A 5,568-nucleotide genomic window follows, 5' to 3' on the forward strand; every position below is an offset into this window, starting at 1 on the left:
AAACTAATAAGGTCTTGGGCCCGGGCTCAGTCCAGGCTATCTCCAACTAGTCTATTATATCGAAGAGAGAAGAGGAGGTCGACCAAGGGCATAATGGTCATTTTAAATATATTAGTACATTGTTTGCTTGTATAGAAGAGAGAAGAGGAGGTCGACCAAGGGCATAATGGTCATTTTAAATATATTAGTGCATTGTTTGCTTGTATACTAGGCTCAAAAAGCGTAGACCCTATGTAGAAATAATTTAAAATTGTACTTGAATTATTATCTAATTATTGTATGATAAAGTATCAAACTTCGACAAGTATTACAAAGTGATTGGTATCGTAATACGATTTCAGAAAAATTAAAATGCACATAATGCAAAAGATAAATAACAATAAGGTAATCGTGGTTCTACACATTATTACACAAAAGCCTATTCTCTTTCTTCTTTCCCTAAAGGCGTAGAAAGTGTGTAATTAGCAACATACCAAGAAATATTAAAAGGAAGAAACAACAAGAAGAAAAAGTAACAATTGGGCACGGGCATGCACGGGTACATCATCTAGTTGGTTTATAGAGTCGAAAATGTTAACTTTTGGAGTGGAAAGTATAAATCGCAATTGATAAATGCGACTTCTAATTTGAGTAAATACGTTTTATACGCCTTAAAGCGCATCTTTTACCTGTCGCTACTCGCTACTACAGAGAGTTTTTGTAAAGTAAATTCTGGGCATTTGAAATCTTCTAACTTTTTTGGAATAATAAATAAGAAACTATTTTTAGGATAATGTAAGATATATAGAATTTCACACTATTACATAATTTAAAATCTAATTGCAAGTAATTTTGTATAATAAATATTAGTAATGGTTAACCTGCAAAAGATAGCAAAAATGATATGTTAGAGACAGTAAATTGCAATAATACTAATACAAAAATATTTTACACTGTGAGAGATCATTTATCATTTGTTTGATTGTCATTTTTTTCTCGCTATAGCTAATACCGGTATGATTTATAATTCAATTTAAATATTATCTTACACTTCATACAATATCGGATATCTAATATTAATGTTAGCCATACTGAGTATTATTAATCTTGCATATATAATTATGCACTATAATCCCAGTGTAACTGATTTATGAACTAATCAGCTTACAATTTTTATTAATTTTCTAATTTTTATTTAAAAAGTTCAAAGGGAAAATGAAGAAAGCAATAAGTCTGTAATTTTTTATCATGCCTCTGGTAATAATTGGGCTTAAACCCAAATATAAGCCTATATTCGGCCATAAACTTGCTTTCACCCATTACAAAAGGGAACTAGCCCAATATTGGGAGGAAATATTACCAAGGGAAACAAGAAGATACAAAAGAAAAAGGGGTAAATTATACATTTGACCAATCGGCTAAATATAATTATTTCGCTAGCCAAATATATATATATATATATATATTATACTTTTATCGATTATTATTTTTAAAGCGACCATACTATGTAGTTTTCTCAAAGAATAATCTGGGATACGAATCTCGTCAAATTGTTGATAAGGAAACAATTTTTTCTAACATGCAATTTGGGGTTAATAGAGAGAAATCACTCATCCTTAAACTCACCTTGATCAATCCTTTAAATCCAGCATTGCCGACACCAACAATCTCGATCAAGAATCTTATCAAATAGTACGATGGAAAATAGTTCTACAGGGCCGACCTGAGAACATATGTATTACAATTACTAAAATTATCAAAAACAAAAAATGTGGTACATATGATCTCACGTTGCCCCTGTTGAACATTTCCACCTATTTATATAAAACACTTGAACTTTTGTGGCAAATTATGTTGATTTTGAAGACACATAAGGGGGAGATTTTAAAGGTGTGGAATTGTACAACACAGTACTACAATTGTACTGGTACTTCTAGGACAATAACTTTGTATAATATGTAATGTCTTTGTCAATAATAAAGTACAAATTATATAGTGTACTACACACATTCTACTTCACTCATTGGTACTACAAATTGATTAGTTGAAGATTTTGTGAGTAAATCAATAGACTTGTTTCAGTTGTAGTGTACCTCTGTAATGTATATAAGTACTACAAATTATAAAATACATATTGTAAGTACAAAATCGTAACTACACTTAAAGTTGTACAATTCATATATCACTTAATCATGATTAACTAATATGATCTGGTGTACATATAAAAACTTAGTTACATATGGTGTGTGGACAAAACTAACAAACACATGACACGCGTCTTTTATATGCACTTTTATCACTTACAATATATCACTTAATTATGGTGAACTAATATAATTTTGTGTAAACACATCGGTTTAAGATTCAGTTTCAGAACTTAATTTGAAGTACAAAACAATAAAGCAAGGGACAAGATAATTAGGAGCATTAAGCAGTTGATGTGGAAGTAAAGAAACTAACTAATTCGACGCGTGACAACTCTTTTAAATGGTATTAAAAGAGCCACCTTACGATTTTTAAGGTGTGTTAGGGCACCTATTTGCAAATGACTCTGATTTAACTAGTCTACGTCATCAAAAATCGGGTAAGAGCTCAAATTACTATGTGGTCCACAACTGTGGTTCCCGACCGAATTTTAAACTATGTGGGAATTATTGAGTTTATTAATTATTAATCATAAATAAAGAATTAAATAAACCAAGTTTCTAATTTTCGAGGCTTGCAAGCTAGATGTCAAATCTTATTTTTCCCCAAAGAGAATTAAATTAAACTAGATGCAAAACCTATGTTTTTCACATTACGGTCTTTACTATATGTAATAAGGCCATAGGTGATACAATAAGTATTTAACTGCCAACTAGATGCCAATTCTAAGTTTTAAACTAAAGATCACGTAGAGATAAATTGAATAGTAAAAAAGAATAGAATAAACATGCGGACAAATATCAAATAAGTTCATAACAAAATATTGAGAGTGCAAGAACGAGCAAAAATAAATGACTGACCTCAATCCAAGCGCTTTAAAATAAGCATCTTACTAGGTATTTGCGACTCCGAGTTTCGTGGACATCAAAGAAGAGTAAGCACGAGGTCAGTAGACTTCTTCTTCTCCGTGGAAAGATCGATGCCAATGAATTTCCAAGGCAACCGTAGCCCAACATAAAAATACGTTAGTGAAAAAATATGCGCCACCTTATAGGCATGACATTGTGACAGTTATTATAGTTCGGAAACGAGTATCAAGCAAGTAGAATTAAACGACTGGACTTACAAGTGTCACAACGAGTTCACATAATAATCAAATATTTTTACAGTGAAGAAGATCAATTTAATAATAAAAATTTTTTAAAAATAAAGACCGTCCTAGTCACTTTAAAAAACAATACAGTTGTATACTGGTTTGAGGACTTGACCTCAAAGTCCTTAGCCCCTCACAAATTATTGATTAACTTAGAGAGGGCTCACACACATTTAGCACAAAAGTAAATACATGCAGAGGTTGAACTAGAACGACTAATCAGATTGATGCTAAATATTGTTTCTAGACGTGTTGCTGAATAGAGATTTGAAAATAGAAACAAACTTACCATATTTATCTAGTCTCAAATAAAAGAAGCAAAGAGATGACATTTAGATATATCCTAATGAACTTTTTAAAGATTTTTTTTGGTTTTAAATGAGCTATACAGAGAGCACCATCAACTAGTGAAAACAAAAGTAGATACATAGAAACATATAAACTAGCTTTATAAAGTCATATCTTAAAATCAACTTAAATATTCCTACTTAGTTTTAACAAATCGGATTCTCATTAACTAAAATTACAAAAATGATACATGCCCTTGAACCTAATAGAGCGATCGAGAATAGCACATAAACAAGCATGAAACACTGAAACAACATGCACATGTTTAAAAAAAAAAGTTATTCATACAACATAAATACGCTGTAGCGATCACCACAAAAACCTTAACACATAAGCGCAATTACCATCAAACAGGTTTTACAAAGCAAAAATACCAGGAAAATCGCATATAGTTTACTCATATTAATCAAACGAGCATAGAGTAATATGGGGGGAAATTTAAGGGAAGTAGAGCCGTACCTTTGAACTCGTGACAACGAATACAGAAAGCCATCAATCCCGCACTGCATATTTACAGGAGAATTATACAGCAACAACAATGGCGGAACAGAGACATCTCTGAGCATTTTCTCAAAACCTCATTGGCCGCACAACGACGCAGCGACATGAATTGCAGCAAGTGATATAATTATGAAATCGGATTCCAAGCAAGTGTTTAATGCAGGTAAGTGCAATGGCAAACAGTGATAAAGGAGATTAATAAGATGGTGAAGATAAGCGGAGAAGTTGAAGAAAATGAAGGATAGCGGGGATGCCGTTGAGGCAAGAGACTGGTAGAGATCGATGGAGGAGCAATAGAGTTGATAAAAATGTCCCAGATGGCTGTCTTCTTTCTTTCTTTCCTTCTTTCTTTCTTTCTTTCTTTTGTTTAACCATCTGTATCGAGAGATGGAGCCGTGAGTCAGTACTCGTCTCCCCCCTTGATATCAAATGAGATTCTGACATAAATAGCATATGTAAATAATCAAAAGAGCCGTTGGGGAGATTGAGAATTTATGGAAAAGAGGGATTCGAAAGGATTGTGTTTAGAAGATAGAGGAATCAACGGGTAAAGAAAAAAATAAGGAAAATAATGATGGAGACAGGGAAAGAAATCTATATTTTATTTATTTATTTAAAAGGCGAGAAGTCATCCCTAAATAGAATTGATTCTTGAAAAATTAACTTATTTATATTATTATAAAAGTATGAATAATTTATGCTAAATATTGAACGACTAAAATAACCTCGAAATATTGGTCGACTTTTATTACCTTAAATATTTATATAATTTAAGATTATAATTATAAATCACCCGAGGTTGATTTTTGTTTTCATTTAAACTACGCATACACCAACGCTAGATAGCCGACTTTGGGTCAAATTCTTTTTTTTTCTGGACTTTCTTCTCGTTGCATACTTCTTCTTGCTTGTTGGACAACAATATGGCAGATTTGGATTTTTGGACTCTACTCATCACCGCCTACTTTTTTTGCTAGCCTATTCCTTTTTTGACAATAATATGCTTCCTTATTTAATTTTTCCCCGTTTGCATAGGATTAGAATTTATTACATGAATCCATGTAGAAAAAGAATAAGCCAGTTATTCTTATAAAAGATGTCATTGTTTCACATTATTCATTATTCTCTAAAGGTATTGACGTAGAAAGAAGCAATTTTCTCCAAAGGTATTATTAGTTCTCTCTATTATCTCTTTTTTTCGTCATAGAGTAATAGTTTTAGGTCATGTATATGGATTAGAGAGAAAAATAATGATATCTTAACATTTGCTGTAATTATTTTTATGTTGTGCTTCTTTATTTTTCATCATAGTTTTTAGTTTTGGATATCAAAGTCTTTTACATTGATTTTTTTTTGGACGCCAATACTGCAGCAATCCTAATTCTAAGTGGACAACAAGACTAGATAGTATACCTGTTAATCGAGCCGGGCTGACCCGTTTA

The 5,568-nt window shown here is 31.8% G+C and overlaps 1 long non-coding RNA gene across 1 annotated transcript; it reads right to left on the bottom strand.

Annotated features, from left to right (window-relative positions):
- Positions 1-305: 305 nt before the first annotated feature.
- LOC104116796 (uncharacterized) lies at positions 306-4,623 on the bottom strand. The gene is made up of 2 exons (XR_690922.4): positions 1,606-4,623; positions 306-860 (listed from the first exon to the last, which is right to left on the bottom strand). It is a non-coding gene; the product is annotated as an uncharacterized lncRNA (long non-coding RNA).
- Between the last annotated feature and the right edge of the window lie 945 nt (positions 4,624-5,568).

Source organism: Nicotiana tomentosiformis, chromosome 12 (genome assembly GCF_000390325.3).
Source record: "Nicotiana tomentosiformis chromosome 12, ASM39032v3, whole genome shotgun sequence".
Taxonomy (NCBI): Eukaryota; Viridiplantae; Streptophyta; class Magnoliopsida; order Solanales; family Solanaceae; genus Nicotiana; species Nicotiana tomentosiformis.